General features: G+C 51.3%; 1 protein-coding gene across 1 annotated transcript in view; it reads left to right on the forward strand.

Moving 5' to 3' along the window:
- The first annotated feature begins 1,780 nt into the window (after positions 1–1,780).
- Tcf20 (transcription factor 20) overlaps positions 1,781–17,868 on the forward strand; it is a 179,032-nt gene continuing 162,944 nt past the window's right edge. Inside the window, exon 1 of the mRNA XM_029470172.2 lies at positions 1,781–1,891. The gene's annotated coding sequence lies outside the window, so the exon portion shown is untranslated. The remainder of the gene's footprint in view (positions 1,892–17,868) is intronic.

Below are 17,868 nucleotides of genomic sequence, written 5' to 3' on the forward strand. Positions count from 1 at the left end.
TGCCTCTCTTCTGGACTCTGGGTAGGCTGTGGCCACCAGGGGCCAGGATCAGAAATGAGCTGGAGGAGGTTAAGCCCAAGAGAGCAGTAGGCAGCTGGGAGGGGAGTCTGTCCCCAGCAGCCTCAGGGCTTCTGCGCTTACTGTTCACAGACCCAAAGGAGCCTGTGGGTTGAAAAATATAAATGAAGCCGGGCGTGGTGGCGCACGCCTTTAGTCCCAGCACTCAGGAGGCAGAGGCAGGCGGATTTCTGAGTTCGAGGCCAGCCTGGTCTACAAAGTGAGTGCCAGGACAGCCAGGGCTACACAGAGAAACCCTGTCTCGAAAAAAACCAAAAAAAAAAAAAAAAGAAAAAAAAAAAAGAAAAATATAAATGAGCCTGGTTTGGAAATTGGGTCTTCACAGATTTAATTGACCTAGGATAAGGTTACACTGGATTAGGGTGGGCTCTAAATCTACCAACTGGTGTTCTTATAAGAAGGGCACGTGAAGTCACGGACACAAGAACTCATTCATCAGGCACCAAGCCAGCCTTCCTCAATCCCGACCCCTGGATGCACACTATATAGGAAACAGGTTTCCCCGGAGCATTTTTCTGGTCCATTAACCCACCACGATCCAACTCTATGAGCAGCGCCTCCTACACACTCCTTTGTCAGGCAAGCCCTTTCTCAATCTCTTCTCAGAAACTACTCACTCCTCAATCAAAAAGACCTTTCAGGGTTTCTCCAAGGACATCCCAACCAAAGATCCGTATCTAGGATCATGTCACTTGCTCGTGGTTTGATCATTCTTGTGGCTCCCTCTGGGTACACACGTGCTATGCCCAAACAGTCAGAGATTGACAATGTGGCCTGTGTCAAGCAGGTGGGTTTCCGTGAAGGGAGAGGCTGAGCAGTCACTGCGATCTTAGCATGGAGACAGGAGGGGTGCGAAGCGCCGTGCTAGGGACAGCACATTCAATGAAATAACTCATAGTGCGACCCTCTTCTTGCTTTAGTCTAACACTGGACACGTGAGAAGCAGGTTCTGATACCTCACAGGGCATTGCTGTTTACAAAGCTGGAGCCTACATATTAAGCCTATATGTAACCACAATCAGGCCCGTGATTCCTGCAATCTCTGTACCTCTGTTTCCCCTTAGGACTGTTGCCAGCGTTAAAGATAGCTCCAAAACCCCACGTGCACCATTTCTATTAATATAATCCACAAATGTTTTTGATACACCTACTATAAGGCAGGCACTGGGGCTACACTACTGAGCGGTAGAAACCCCGAGTCCTGACCTCATGGAGGTGGAGAAGGACAAAGAAATGCAGTTATCATTCGGGGTGGGATTAAACATTACGATGGGGAGCACGGTGTTAGAGAGTAAAAGGCTGCAGAGTTCAGGAGGAACCCACAGAGCAGCGGCCGCCTCAAGGAAAAAAAAAGGCAAAGAATAAAATCTACACACCACCACCACCACCTCTGAGTCTTCTTCGTCTCAGCCAATTAGGCATCAGCATCGCGAGCGGGCTGACCAATCGTGAGCTGGAACAGGAGCCTTGGTCGCAGGCCACGGTTTCCTAGCGGAGGGAGGCCAGGGCAGAGACACTTCGCTTTGCCCGCCCAGGCCACGCCCTCTCTCCGCCCAGGGCCACGCCCCCCGCAGCCAGCTGCCTTTGCCTGGAGCCCGCAGCTAGCGGCCGTTGGGGATGAATATTGTCCTAAAAGCAAAAAAAGAACAAAACAACTAAAAAAAAAAAAAAACCGGAGAAGGGGGTTAAGGGCAAACACCACGTGGCTGCAGGAGGATTACAAGATTTCCTTTCCTTTCTCTACTGACAAGATTGCAAAATGTGTGAACCAGAAGGCACAGCCAGGACGGGAGCGTGAGGCACTGTAGGCAAGGTAGGCACTGGGATGAGACACTGGGTGAACCTTGAGGGCATCGCTCATGTGCTGGGTTGTGTAGACCCGGAGACTGCTGAAGCTGTGTAGACGCAAGCGACCCGAGGAACCCTGAGGCTGTGTAGATGAGCGCAGGTGGTGCGGAGGAGGCGCCGGGGAGATCTGAAACGGGGACAGACTGATCCCCAAGGCTGAGGTCCGCAGTGGCTGGAGAGTGTGTGGAGGTGCGCGCGGACCTGGGACTCGGGGGATCTCCAGGTAGCCGGGAGCAAGCGAGGCTGTGGACGCGAGCTGGTTGTTGGTAGTGCTGCAGAGCCACGGGAAGGTGTAGACGCTTCTGGAAAGTTTGCTGGAGTGCGTTGAGTAACTCCCGGAGGGGAAAGGGGCAGCTCGCACACACGCAGACCCCGCGGCGTCCCCAGAATCTTAGGCTCTTGGTTATGGCGACTTGCGCGGGTGGGAGCCCCAAGCCTCGGGTTCAGCAGCCCTCTTTTCCCCAGAGCAGTAAGTCGAGGCAGGAGACCTTGATTCCGCCGATCTGCTCTTTGGTGCAATTGGCTGCATTGGAAGTGTCCCCGTCTCTCCAGTGAGGAATCTGAGAAAGAGGATATCTTGGTGTCCCACTACACTCTAGGAATCAGAAGACAGGACTAACACCATGCGTTCTGGCTGCTTTTCTCAGTTTCAGTGAGGAGGTTTGGGTGTGGGTGTGGATTGGGGGGAGTGAGTATAGGGCAGTATAGATGAGACAGAGGGATGGGGGTTGTGTTGTTTTGGGACTTCTGGATTTGCTTGTCATTGCCCCCGTGGCTCCAAGTGTCCATGTATCTTGGATAAAAGGAGGAGTGGAGGCGGGAACTCATGGCAGAGTTCTGGCAGGGGACGCTAGTGTCTATCTTATTCTTCCCAAAGGTGTCAAGCCTGGGGCAGAGCCAGTGGGACAGGGGATTAGTGACACTCTTCTCTAAGGAAAAAAAGGCGCTTTGACTGGGCAGGTGGGGGGTGGGGGGGTGGGGGGAGGGGGGAGGGCAGAGAAGAGCCTGCTGGTGAAGAGATACAGACATGTCTAGGGTGATTCTTGGGTGAGTCCCAGGCTCATTTTCTATCACCTTCTGTACCCTTGGTCCCTGTGGGACCTTTCTTTGCATGTATTGTTTATTCTTTCTTTAAAAAAGATTTATCGTCAGGCGTGGTGGCATATGTCTTTAACATCATCGTTCAGAAGGCAGAGAGGCAGGTAGATCTCTGTGAATTTTGAGTCCAGCCTGGTCTACCTGGTGAGTTCTGGGACAGTCAGGGCTACATAGACAGATCATATATTACTTTACTTTATGTGTATGTGTGTGCGTGTGTGCGTGTGTGTGTGTGTGCGTGTGTGTGTGTGTGTGTGTGCGCGCGCGCGCACGCGTGCGCGCGTGCGTGTGCATGTGCTGGAGCACCAGTACCACTGTCCTTATTGGGAAGATCAGAGGTCTACTTGCTGAGTTAGTGGTCCCCTTCTACCTTGTAGGTCCCTGGGATTGAACTCAAGTCCTTGGGCTTGGCTGCAAGTGCTTTTACCTGCTGAGCCATCCTCACAGCCCCTATTTATTCTGTTGATTGATACAAAACAGAACACCTGACGCAGCTAGGCATGGGCAGTGGAGCAGTGACCAAGACAGAGCTAGTCTTATTCCTCACAGGGATTCCAGATCAGTACAGGGACACAGATGACAAGCAATACACAGCCAGGAAGGAGAGGCAGCTTGGGTGGACGTCAAAGAGAGCCTCTCTGTAAGGGCTGACCGGAAGAGGTGTCAATAATGCTCCTCATCTCCTGGGTCCCAGGGCCATTGTCACAACTTCCAGGAAGGCTTCCTTGCTCTTCCTGACTTCTTGATAGTTCATAAATCACATATATCATATATGTGTGATAGTTCGTCTATATATGTGTATGTATGTGTATACTGAGAGAGAGAGAGTCCCATATCTGGCATGGTGCTTTGTATGGACAACATGGTGAATGATGTCTGTCCATGTCATTAAGCAGAAGTTCAGTGATGACAGAACCCCACTTTCTGCTGGCCGGATGGGGATGGGAGGCAAAGGGCCTGGTGGGCAGGTAGACCTTCCCAAAGAAAATGAGCTGTTCAGCCTGGCAGGTGTGCAGGGATTTTTCTTTTTTTTCTCCTTTCCCCTGGCTGGAGGCCTGGGCTCCACCACTTCAGGCCATGCTCATAGAAATGAATTAAAAGAAGCCAGCAGGTTCTAGAGGGAGAAAAGCAGGCATAGAGTGCTCATAGCAACACTGAAGCAGTGTGTGGGGGTGGGGGTGGGGGTGGGGGTGGGGGTGGGACAGGGCCTCATCAGAGAAGGCACAGGAAGGAGAGCACCTGTCCTAGCCCTAGGCTCAGACCCACCCACCCTCCCCTGCTCCCACTTTTTTGTTTGTTTGTTTGTTTTTGTTTTCAAGTCAGGGTTTTTCTATGTAGCCCTGGCTGTCCTGTTTTTTTGTTTGTTTGTTTTGCTTTTTTTTTTTCCTTCCTGGCTGTCCTGGAACTTACCTCTGTAGACCAGGCTGGCCTTGAACTTAAGAAATCCTCAGGCCTCTGCCTCGCAAGAGCTGGGATTAAAGATGTGTGCCACCCACACGACTGCTCCTATTTCTTGCATGAAGTTTCCTTTAGCACTACTCTGAGAGAACGTAGAGAGCGAGGGACCCCGGATGGCTAGATTACAGGGCCACCATAACTATATCCCACTTCCTGTCCTGTGGACAGGACCCTGAACAGCTTCCCTTAGCCAGAGTCAGACCCCTAAATAGAGCTGCATAAATGACTCAGATCACAGACTCTTGGCTGGAACGCTGGAATCCCGCTTAGAAGAACTGGCTGTAATTTGATTTTTCATGGCTTCTACGCCCGGCAGACCTGTTCTCCTGGCACCTTCCCCCGTGGCAGGTTGTCGGATTCTTGCAGATGTTGGATGAAGCTTTTATGGAATCTCCCTCCAACCCACCCCACTTCAGGGATTTGAGCAGGCCCATGGCTAGAGAGCCTGTCTACATACTTTATTCAGGCTCTGGCCGGGACAGAATCAAAGCTGCCGCCCACCTACCCACCAGCCCAGCCAGCCCTCCTGCCTGGATTAGCTTTAAAAAAAATTAATTTGCAGTGATTTACTTCCTTCTGTTCTGTGGGGATCACCAGCATTTTAAACGTGTGTTTAAATCACATTCCCTGCTCCCAGCTAAACCTCAACTGCCTCCTCCTGCCCAGCACTGCATTCAAAATCAGAAGTTCAGGCCAAGTTCTGTTAATGAGGAGCTGTGTAACCCTGGGCAAATGACTTAACCTCTCTCTGCTGCTCCATTGGTTCTTGTAGGCCCAGAGGTTAATGGTAATCCCCTCCCCACCCCTTCACAGGCTGTTGTGAGGATTAAATTAGATAGCATTCAGGAGGAGCTACTTCAGCGGCAGACCTGTGGTTTCTTTTCTTCAGTATTGTCTGTCCCCTTAATTATCTGGGTGGCCTTGGGGCAGGTCACTCATCCTCCGTTTCCTCCTCTGCAAAACGTAGGGGCTGTTATAGATGAGCATAGAACCTTCTACCCTTGCCCCCGAGCCCAGACTGCCTTCCTTCTGCCTTCTGCCAGCTACTGTCCCCTCGGCCACCCCTTTGGCTTGTCATCTGAGGGCTCTGGTTTAATTGGAGTTGAGTCCCTCCACAGCTGCCTGTCTGTGGAAGTCCCTGGGCTGTGGCCCTGAGGGGCCTGCAGTTCCTGGCTCATTTTCAGAGGCAATTAGCTGTGATGTCACGGGCCTGGGAGGTGGCCTCAGTGGGGCACGTGGCCAGGCCACTGGGAGGCCATGGCCTGCCCTGTCTGAGACCTGAGGGGTCCCTACTGCAGTGGTGCGGAAGCAGTTTCCTTGGCCAAGCCAATTCCATTCCCATATTTTATGAGTCCTGGAAGCCCTAGTTGGAGTGTAAATTACTTCTACCCAGTGCTTTTGTTGGCAACTGTCAGAGCCTTGAAAGCAAGGGGCTTTGTCAGGGAGAACAAAGCTGTTCGTGTGTTTTTCTGATTTGGGGGAGGTGTACTCCTGGGGAAGGCTCCACTCTTCTCAGTGTCAGCCTGAGTCCTTGTTCGCAGCCTCGCTGGTTTTGTTTTGGGTTTTAAGTCCTATGGCTTAGGAGTCACATATGGTGTGTGTGTGTGTGTGTGTGTGTGTGTTGGATGAGGGACTTCCCCTCCCCCACTTTTTGGCTTACACAGCGTACTCTCTGGAAGCTAATTCCAAGGACTGAACTTTTCAAATCACAGCTTCAACAGCTTTTAAAAACCTGGACCTGGTTACCCCCTACCATCCATGTGTAAAGATTTAGAAGGGGAAAGAAAAAAATCCCACCCCGAGAGCAGGGCAAAGGGAGGAAGCCGGAGGCGCGGCTCCTGGCAGTGAGAACTCGCTATAGACCCGAGGTCAAAGCCAAAATGCCGAGGGTCTCCCGGGAGGATGCATGGTGTGTTCTTTGCCAGACATCTGGATATTGAAAAAACATCTGGGTGGCTGGGCTTTTCAGGTTCTGTCTGACATTTAATATCACAAACATTGTGCTTGCGCCTCCTCTCCCCCCACATCCCAGCCAGACTCTTCCAAACACACTGTCCCCCCCCACTCCCACTCCCCTTTTTGACGGATAAGAAACATCCATTCTTTCCAATTCCCCAGCGTTTTTTCTCTCCCTACCGGAAATCTGATGGGCTTATGACATCATGGCTGGCTGCTGAGCGATGGAGTGGATGCCACAAAGAAATCCGACATGTCAGATGGATTCAGAAATCCCTTTCCCTCCTGCGGCTGGAGGAACAGGCGTGGAGTCGGGAGAGTCTGAGCTTTGTTTGAGAAATTATTAAGAAAAAAAAAAAAAAACCCAAACCAAGTCTTGCCTGACATTAAAAGCAGTTTTCTTTAAAATGAGCAGAGCGTTTGGCTATCGTCCTCTTTTAATAAAAATGCTGGGTTTTATGAGACAAAGTGGCTAATAAATCGGACTCACAGCCTCTTGTGAGTTTCTGTTGACTGTGTGTCCTTGTTCACCAATAAAGGAGGGACTAGGACTGCCTTCCCTCCTTTCCTTATTAAAATGAGATACCTTTTTTTTTTTTTTTTTTAGGGCAATAAAATTTACAAGGTAAATAGCTGGTTTGTGTTTTTCTAGGAATCCATTTTTATGGAGTGATCTAGTTCCCTCTGCCAGATCTCCTGGCTGAGGAGCTCTGAGGAGGTCACGGGTCTGCTTTACTGTCCCGGCTGGGCTCGACGCTGAGAAAACAGTGGGTCGGCAGGGCAAGACAGGACCTGTGGCAGCAGGGCACTTCTTGGCGTGAACCACTTGTTAGAAATGAGTCAGGAGGACAGTGTAGAAGAACCCGTGAGTGACTGGAGCCTGAGGACCACCTGGCAGGGGTCCTCATTTCCCCACTCCAAGGGAAGGAAAAAGCAGAAAAGGCTGAAGACGGAGGGGCCGAGGAATGTAGCTAACCCCAAAAGCAGGCTCAGATTAAGGAAGTTCAAGAGAATGTGTTGTGCCTGGCAAGCTCCCAGCTAAGGCTTTTGACATCCATCTGAGACCGGGATTGGTTGGTGTCTTGGATGAAGGCTAGATTTGGAGTCCAAAGGTGTCTCTTCCTCTTGGTTTCTTTCTCTGTAAATTGGGTTGGGGGTGGGGGTGGGGGGGTGGTAGATTCGATGACCCTGCTCTGCCAGCTGGAAGAGTCCCAAGTACCTGATGCCTGGCAGTGGGGCCAGCCACTCTCATGGGCAGAGAGCAGGCTCAGCTACAGAGGCCAGTGTGGGTTTTGAGAGGCAGGTCTACCATCTGGGCTTGTGTCCTGGCTCTGCCTCCTGCTAGCTGCAGGATGTGGTGGATCTGCACCTTGTTTCCTCATTTGCCAAATCCAAATAGAAACAGGATCCACCTCAGTCAGGTCGTGGGACAGCTGGGAGGACAGATGACTTCAGAGGCCAGGGAAATAGCCAGTGCTCACCCAGCATGTCTTACCAATCCTGCCACGTTCCCCTGAGTCCAGCAGTCAGGCATGCCTGGACTGGGAAAGCCTTGTCAAATGGAGCACGGGCAGAGGAGATGAGAGATGAAAACTCTCTGTGCACAGAGATTCCCTTGATTCTCCATGGCTCCACTGAGCTCTCATCACGAGCTCAGCCTCCAGGTGCCTCCTGCCCCGTGCTTTTCCTTCCTCCTTCCTGTTAGACATTATTTCCTCCAAAGAAAGGGTGCTGCTCCAGTATTACTTCTTCAGGGCCTTTCTGCTTCCTTCTCACCCCCTGGAGCCTGAAATGGCTCTGACTCAAGAGCAGAGTAAAATCCTGCCTCAGTGACCTTGCTGATGTCCCCCCTACCCCCCATCCGGGGGCTTCTCACCGCAGGACTCAGCACTGGGCAGTTCCTTCTCCCTGTACACTCTTCCTTCTGCTCTTTATCCCCTTTACTTCCTTGAGAGCTCTGATCCCTCCCTTCCTCCCTCCCCCTCCTCATCCTTTTCAGCTCCATTGCTCTTTATAGCATGTATTAGCACTTGACCTCTCCATACACTGGCATATTTGCTTCTCCAGTGGTGGAGCATCAAAGCAGGGCTCTGCCCGTTTTCTCAACTGTTGCGTGTATCCCGGGTACCCAACACGCGGCTCCATAAGCATGACTTTACAAGAAAATACACTACTGGGCTGTGATGGCGCACACCTTTAGTCCCAGCACTTAGAAGGCAGAAGCAGGCAGATCTCTGTGGGTTCAAGCCCAGCCTGGTCTACAGAGTGAGGAACAAGATAGCTAGAGCTATAGAGAGAGACCCTGCCTCAAAAACAAATAAGCAAACAAAAAAAAATATTAGTGTGTGTGTGTGTGTGTGTGTGTAGGTCAGAGGACAACTTTTGGGACTCAGCTTTCTCCTTCTTTATGGTAAGGGCTTGAACCCATCACCAGGCTTACCAGCAAGCACTTCTACCTACTAAGTCATCTTGCTGACCCAATTAAACATGTCTTGAGTGACAGAAGAGAGACATGGATGGGCGTGGTACAAGGGTGTCAGATGTTAAACAGCTGCCTTGTGCTAGTTTGCATGCCGGGTGCTCCATAAGACACCCATACACACCCAACTCTCAGGGCCTCCCCTAAAGCAGGAGGACTGGAAACCAGTGTCTGGGAAATGGTCTAGCCAATAGGAGGACACTTCCTAGGAAGTGGTCATATGAGAGGCGGGCCGACAGGCGTTGCTGAGGACCTGGAAGACAGGTGGACTGTGAAGGTGAAAGACTCCAAAACTCCCAAAGGGAGGCACTTACTCAAGCCTCGGGTCAGCCGCGCACCCAAGAAGACACTGAGACCGGTACTTAAGATGTATAGAGTAAGATTTAATTCAGCAACAACAAGAAAGCAGACAGAAAGCACATATACCAGATATCTGGGGTCGGACCTCATGCAGCCTGCAAGGTGCAGAGGAGATCCGGCCCCTAGCCCAAATTTTCACAGGCTTTTATAAGAGGAGGGCAAGGGGGGGAGCAGGGCAGGGAAAATACAGTTTTTACGTCACTAAGTGATTCAACCAAGGGTTTTTCCAAAGTGCTTTTGCAACCGCGTCCCACACTTTGGCCATGTACTTGATTCATTGGAACTGAGGTTTTTACTCACACCCTTATCTCAAAAATGTCCCTGGCACAGTCCTTAGTTGGGAGGGGTTGGACTGGGTTCGTTCCAGGAAACCCTTATCTCAGAAATGTCCGTCCCCGGAACAGTTTTCATTTGAGAGGGGGTCTGACTCTGGTGTGAGAGTTCAGAATGTACTCTGGGGTGAGAGTTCTGGTGGTCAGTAATTTTCCTCTTTCAAAGGGCCGAGCATAGGTTGGGAGAGGGGGAGCCTTATAGGCCAGTGGGGTCCAGGCTGGTGGAAAAAGGGTGCTTTAGGTTCAGGTTATGGTGTGAATGCTCCAGGAAAAGAAAGGGCAGGGCCTCCTCGCTGCCTCTCACTTTTGCTCTCTGAGGCTCAGTTTCCCTATCTGTGGACTCCTGACTACCTGCTTTTCCTGCCTCGCTGTCCTGCCTCCCAGAGGCTGAGAAAAACCTCGCACTGTGAACAGTAGAGAAGCTTGTAAGAGCAAGAGCGATGAGGACCTGGCCTTCTCCCCAGCTGCAGCTCTTCCGTCCTTCACTGGGTGAGGACAGTCATCACTGAGAGGACGGTAGCGTGACCGTTGCCGGTGGGACCCAGACCTGAAGTGTGCTGGGCTCCTCTGCCTTTGAAGGTCTCATGCTGCTGAGCCCCACAGCTCTGATAGACAAGCTTTTCCTGGAGAAGTCAAGGCTCAGACCAGAGAGATGATTGACAGCTATATTTACCACACAGCTGAGAAATGACAGATGAAGGACTTGATTCAGACACTTCTGGCCCCATTCCCTGCTGCCCTTAGCAGGGCTGAGCCTCAGCAGGGGTGTGGCAGGCAGCCCAGGCCTGCCATCACTCCCAGCAATCAGGCTGAAGGACCAGAAGTTCAGGGATAGTCTTGAATACTTAGATAGGCCAAGTGAATTTGTCAGGTCTGGGATAGCCCAGATAGTACAGGTTAGACACTGCTCCTGCTCCCCTTGACAAGGTTACCCCCGTCTTGGTTATATTGTATATTTTCGGTGGCGAAAGTGCACTGGGTCTCTGGAAAACCCTCAAGCCTGTCCCCATTGTGTGAAGCTTCTCTGACGACTCAAGATGATTCTGAGATGTTCTGTTAACTCCCTTAAGGTCCCATAACTACTTCAAGCAGTCTGATAGGCCCTGTGTGCTCTTGTTTTACAGTTGGAAGAAACCAAGGCTTGTAGAGAGCAGGAAAGACACTGGCTGATTGGGCTTGATCTTCCATGGCTGCCCTCTGAAGGCTGCCTTGGGAACAAGATGCTAACTCCATGTGTGGCACACAGCTAACATTTGGACATATTGAGGATTTGGGAAGGGATCTCAGAAGCCAGCTTCAGCCCATGTTTGAGCACAGCTTTCTTTTGGGGGTCTGTCCCAAAGCGGGGTTTGGCAGCCATGACTTCCTTGTCCTCACCAGAGTTCAAACAACCTCTGCTGTGGGGGAGAGGAGACTGACGGAATGGTCTTCACACTAAGCACTCCAGGTTTCTTTGGCTTTCCAAGCCTCAGTTTCGGTATCTGTGAGGTAGTTATGTTCATACCTGGCTGCAGAAATATTAGGTGTCAAGAAGAAACCTGGCTCCTGTAACTGTCTGTGAGCACAGACAGTGCCCAGTAAACACTCACCCTGGGCCTCTAAGATACCCAGCTCCTGTGACCACAGACAGTGCCCAGTAAACACCCACCCTGAACCTCCAAGCGTCCCCTGTAACAAGCTGAGTGGGAGCGACCTCACAGCTTGGCCCTTGCAGAGCACCAGTGCAGGCCCCACTGCCTCTTTGACCTCAGAGGTGAGTTTTCAGACATCTGTGTCTGGGGCTTACATGGCACCAGGCCTGGGCTATGGCAGACACACTGAATAGCCAGGAACCCTAACATAAGCCTATAGAAAGTAGGGCTTAACAGCAATACTGGCCTCTGACCCCGAGGAGAGGCAGATTCACAGGGTAACCTCAAAGTCAGAGCCCTGCCTTCCACAGCTTCCTAGTTGGAAAGTAGCTTGAGGCTGGGGTGCTAAAAACTGGGGGGGACGCTCATTCCTGCAAACTGTCTCATGTTTCTCTAGGCAGTTACATTTAGGCAGTTACATTTGTTGGATACCTACAGGGACTTTATGCTTGCTTAAATACAATTTTAATGTTTAAAATTTATTTATTATTACTATTACTATTATTGTTGTTGTTTATTATTATTATGTGTAGCAATGTATACATTTGTGTGCACACATGGAGACAGGAGGACAAGTTTTCGGAGCCTGTTCCCTCCTTCCACCTTTGCATGGATTCTGGAGATTAAACTCAAGTCACCAGGCTTGCCGCCAGGCACCTACACTCACTTGCTGGACCTTGAATAAAATTTTAAACATTTACTTTTTTATTCCTGTAGTGCTAGGGATGGAACCTAGGGCCCGTATCCGTTCATGGCGAGTGCTCTACCATCAAACCAAAGGCTCTTACATAATGGAGACTGGCCTCAAATTTGTTAGGTAGCCAAGGATGACCTGGAACTCTGGATCCTTCTGCCTCCACCTTCGCAATGGTGGAATTACAGGTGTGCACACCACTTCCTGTTTCTGTGGTGCTTGGGACAGACCCCGGGGCTTTGTGCATGCAGGGCAAGCATTTGACCCAGTGAGCTACATTCCATTCCTAGTCAGATCATTCTTGAGAAATGACCTCGTTTCATGAGACAGAAAGCCAAGGTTTGGAAAGCAAGAAGAACTTGGCTGGAGTAACATCAGAGCCAGGGTTTCAGTCCAGAGCTGTGGACTCCAAAGCCGATGAGCAGTCTCTGTCTCCTGGCCAGAGAGGACAGAGCCCAGTCTTCGGGGTTCTAGGGTATGATGCTGGAATTCCAATCCTGACTCTGCTCTTTGCCCACTGTGTTTCCAATACTTACAATGCTTTCTTTGTTTCTTTTTTTTTTTTGAACAAGCAAGCAAGCGAGAAAGCAAGAAAGCAAACAAACAATGTATATGTGGATATCATTTTGAGTGGAGGTCAGAGGACAACTTTTGGGGCGAGGTTCTCCCCTTCAACCTCATGGAGCTTGCTGAGGCAGGGGTTCTTCTGCTCTGCACATTCACTCCAGATTATTCTTTCGTCTCCACGTGGGAATCCCGAGATTACAGACGCACATCACTGCCTTTAGCTCATTATATGGATTCCAAGGATTGGATCTAGATCAGCAGGCTTAAACAGCTTTTACCTGGAGCCACTTCCCTGGTTCTTACCCTGGCTGACTCAGTCTAGATGCCCTGTCTCTTGGGCTCACACCTCTCTTCTGTGAGGTAAGACAGTGCAGTAAGGCCTGTGAGTGGGAATCCAGCAGGTCTGTTACCAGCAAGCCTGGGGAGAGTATAGGATCAGCACACGAGGGACGACAGAGACGACATGGGGCAGCTACAGGACCATTCTGAACTTCATGAGTTGGAAGGGCAAAGGCAGGCCTGGGCAGAAGGAGGAGGCCTGATCTGAGCTGCCCTTTCCTCACTCTGGGGCTTTCCCTTGATATTTGGCCTCTTCCAACACTGTGGACCCTTCTAAGGATTTGCTCATTGGTGTTCCCTGGGGGTGGGAGTAGGGGGCTGTCCTTCCTAAGGCACAGACCCCATAATCCCATGTATAGCCTGATCTGAGCAGTCGGTCACCAGCCTGCTGTCTTGCCTGACGGTGGCATCACCAGTTCTGACTGAAGCTCTAGCTGTGCTCCTTGCCTGCTGGGGGACCCTGAGCATGTTAATTCACCTCTCTGTTTCTTTGTCTGCTGATGGACAACAGCAGCTCAACTTATAGGACTCTCCCGGGGATTAAATGAAGTTGGGCTTCTAAAGCAGTAAGCCACAATGCCGCAGAGAACCCGTCAGCCAGGACATGCGCTGTCACACGCATCATTATTGTGATGTGTGAGTCCCGGGGGGTGAGTAGGGTGGGAGGCAGGAACTTGGGGCTTGGTGATGGCTCTAGAATGAAAGTTCAGCCCTTCTAATAAAATCAATAATAATCTAAGTAGAACGTTCAGTGGGTGATCAGAGCTAACTCTGACCACCCTGGAACATAGTCATTATTAAACCGGCTTTGCAGAGGCTACCAGTGAGACTGTATGAGAAGTGGCTGCCTAGAGAGAACTTGCATGTTGGGGGGTGGGTGGGAAATCCTGATTCTGGCCTGCTGTGCCCCTTTCTGATGATCCAGACACATGCCATTGCTCCCCGTTGCTGCCATTTCACATTCCCTGACCTGGGAAAGCTGGGGTGCCAGGGAGCCAGGGTGTGGATATGATCTTTCAGTGATTTTGTGAGCCTTGGTCCTGGCAATATGCACGTGTGTGTGCGTGTGCGTGTGCGTGCGCATGGATGGACATGTGGGTTCTTGACCTCCTGCCGTGTTCCTCTGGGTCTGCTGAGGAGTAAGTGACTGAGCCTCACCACTGTGCATCTGCAGAAGTCCATGCTCTATCGGGGTGGGAGGTCCTCACTCTCATTGATTTCTTGGCCTCATTCATCATTCATGTGGCCATTCATCATTCAGTGGGATGGAGCTGAGAAACCCCCACCCCTCGACCTAGCACAGTGACCTGGCAGAGTGAGAACCAGCATTCTTATTAGGTACTGCCCACAGTGGTACCTGGGGACAGGGGACACCCATGGCTTCTAGTTTGTGACAGCTCACACCTAGCTGATCTTCATTCCACTGGTACCCTACTCTTCCCCCTCTAGTCCCCACTACTCCTGGAAGCTTGGGGTGCATTCTGAGAAGCCTGGGGCTGGGGTGCACCCAGGCCATCTTGAGAGGGTGCTGCTGGGATGGCTCTGGACTGGATCACCTGCTTTCGAACTCAGCTCAGCCCTAGAGAGCCACTTGTGCCATTATCAGTTGGGGCAGTTCATCAAGGGATGGGACCAGGAAGGATCAAAGACCCTGGGGGGGGGTCATGGGGTAGGTTGAGTTAACTTGGGGCCCAGGGTAGCCCAGTCCTGTCCAGATCCAAGGCTGGACCCTTGAGGGGGTTCAGTGACTCAATCATTTATTCATTCACTCCTTCATTCACCACAGAGCTCTGCCCGGCCTCTGACCTCCCCAGGGCTGGGATTACAGGCGTGTGTCACCACACCTGGCCCTGTTCTAAACATTCAGAAAGGACCTCATGAGTGCCCTGCAGGCCCCCACTCGTCCTGGACATGTAGGAGCGAACAGAGGATACAAAACCCCCTCCTCATTGACATTCTGGGGAGGGGGGAGAAAGAGAGAGAGAGAGGGAGGGGGAGGGAGAGAGGGAGGGAAAGAGAGGGAGAGAGAGAGAGCGGAAAAAACATACCAAAAACAAGGGGGAAAAAAAACCCAACATAATAAGAAAGGAACATATGTTGTTATCAAGAGTGTTAAGTGCCAGAGAGAAAAATAAAGCCGAGAAGGAGATGGTGGATATTTTGCTTCTCATTTATAAATAGGTGTCCAAGGAGGGTCTAATTGAGAAAGTGCCATCTGAGCAAAGGCAGAGGGAGGGGACACCTCTGGGAGATGAGCTATTCCAGGCAGAGCTTAAAGCCAAGAGCTGAGGCCCAGACTGGGATCTGGCCCACCACCGCCACTGTCAAGAAGGCGGGGAAGCTGGAGCATGCTGGGGAGAAGGGCAGAAGCCAGGTGGTAACAGATGAGCTCCAGGAGGAAGTAGGGCCAGATGTTGAAGCCCCTGGATGTACCATTTGCAAGGGTCCCCCAGGCTGCTGAGGTAAACAGGATTGGGGAGGGGCAAGTCAGAGCTGAGGCAGGCAGTTGGAGAGACTCTAACAGGCTCCTGACTGCTGAATGACAGAAAGCATCAAGGGTGTTTGGTGTTGCCAAGGAAGTCTGGTTGAACCCTAAGGGAGGCTGGAGACCTAAGGATAGGCTGCAACAGGGACCTGCAAGGAGTAGCGGGTGACTGTGGCCACAACCATTCATGCCAAGAGACAGGCTCTAACATGACAGCCCATGGTAGATGACAGCTGGGGGTGTGTGTGTGTCTGTTTCTGTACCCCAGAAGTTCTTGGGTCCTGTCCCTGGGGAGCCTCAGTCTGCTCTGGATGGAGGCTGCACTTAGTGTTGCTCATGGGCTTATATGGATATTCTCCTTACCCCCTCTTATTGGAGCACCTGCATCTGCCCACCCTCTGTTCCTCTCCCCTCTCCATGGTCCCTCCTTCCTTTCCCACTACTGACTATCCTCTCACCCACCTTGCTATGAGCTCCACACTAGGTCTGTGCTCTCCTGCCCTTGACGGTCATGTATCTGGGCCCAGGGTCACTCTTCTACAAGGTAGACAGAATTATGGCTACTAATGGAAACTCTAAATTCTGTCAAGTTGAAGATAACCACAAGTTTGTGACCACATGTGGCTTGATAGTTAAGCATTTTTTTTTAATGTCATTTAAAATTATGTCACTACAGCTGGAGCTGGAGCTCGGCTGGTAGAACGCTTGCCTGGAACGAGCTAAGGGCTGAACGCAATCTCCAATGTCATTTAAAACCAGCGTGGTGGCATCCACCTGTAATCCTGGCACTTAGGAAGTAGAGACAAGAGGTTCAGGAGTTCAAGGTCATCCTGTGCAGCAAAGCAAATTGGGGGCCCGTCTGGGCTGTGTGAGGCCCTGCCTTGAAAACAATGCAATTTAATTAAAAACACACTTGCCAACCTTTAATCCTAGCCCTTGAATCAGGTAAGTCTCTGTGAGTTAAAAGTCAGTCTAGTCTATTTAGCAAGTTTCAGGCCAACCTGAGCTACAAAGTGAGATATTGTCTCAGAGAGAGAGAGAGAGAGAGAGCGAGAGAGAGAGAGAGAGAGAGAGAGAGAGAGAGAGAGAGAGAGAGAGCCAGAGAGAGAGAGAGAGCCAGAGCCAACAGCCTCTCCTGACCTGTCTCTTGAGCTTCACATGGTCAAAAAGCCACAGGGGCCGGGCATGGTGGCGCACGCCTTTAATCCCAGCACTTGGGAGCCAGAGGCAGGCGGATTTCTGAGTTCGAGGCCAGCCTGGTCTACAAAGTGAGTTCCAGGACAGTCAGGGCTACAGAGAAACCCTGTCTCGAAAAACAAAAACAAACAAACAAACAAAAAAGCCATAGGGGGCCTTCTGGGGACTCCCTCTTTAACTTTGCAGGGCACTAACTTACGGGACACAGAATCACTTCCTCTGGGGTCTAGAAAGGATGTGTGAAGGTGCAGGCTTCATGCTGCTGAGGCCCTGGACAGCCGTTCTACAAGGGCAGAAAGAGAAAGGGTCTGTACACCTTGTGTGAAGGTGTGGCGCAGGAGTGGAGTGGGCCGTGTATGAGTGTCGGGCAGGCCGCAAAACCAGCTGGCACATCCTTGGAGGAAGGGTTGTGTGCCCAGGTACAGTGTCTGGCCTTTGTAGTTAGGGCCATGGAGGACCATGTAAGGAGCATAAACGAGAAAAGGCAAGTATGTGACGTGTGGGGTTGGACAGTCAGTGAGGAAGCCTTGGCCTTGGCCAGGTGAGAGAGGAGATCCAACTTTCTGTGATAGGGTGCCGCAGGGGGTGGGGCTAGGAAATACCATGGGGCCAGTGGGTAGACCTGCTAAGTGGATCTAGGACTGCTTGTGGAGTTCCCATCAGCTACCTCAGGTGGACTCTCATTGGAAATGTCCCCCTCCTCCTCCTGGGCTCATTCTCCCTCGCACTGCTGTCATTCCCACAGTGGCTTGGTGTTAGCTCTGGTTCCTTCCCAGTTTGTATCTCTTCTTTACCTGTGTGGCCTCTATGCAAGGTTGGACTGACTCTTCCCGCCTGGGCCAGGGCCAATGGCGTCCCCTGACCTGCCTCTCAGCTTCACGCTGTGTCTTGGGGTTTCCCCCTCTTCATCCTCACAGTGCAGTGCACTGACTGATAGAGCAGAAGTTTCCTTCCGCGCTCACCAGCAGCCTTGCTTTGTGCTGTGATCAAGGTACCCCGAGCACACATCATGTGCTGTATGGAAAGGAAGAATCAGCCAGAGGTGAGGACCACAAGGGCCTCTCTGGGGACCAGGAGCAGCCAGACATGAGGCAGAGGCAGATCAGGCCCATTGGAGAAATCATGTCAAGCCTCGCAGGTCAAAGGGTCTGGTGTCTGGCAGCTGCTGTTTCATTGCTACAGGATGGTGGCTTGAAGGGGCAGTGGTTGAGCCTTACCCTGAGCCTTACCAGATCACAGAGCTGGATCAAGGGGACTTGTGGGAGTAAAACTGAAGTGCAAGGACCCCACTTTTTAAAGACCTTCACTGAAATGTAATTTCCATACTGTAACATTTTTTTCCTACA

Source organism: Mus caroli, unplaced genomic scaffold (assembly GCF_978045245.1).
Source record: "Mus caroli unplaced genomic scaffold, Mus_caroli_1 scaffold_16, whole genome shotgun sequence".
Lineage (NCBI taxonomy): Eukaryota > Metazoa > Chordata > Mammalia > Rodentia > Muridae > Mus > Mus caroli.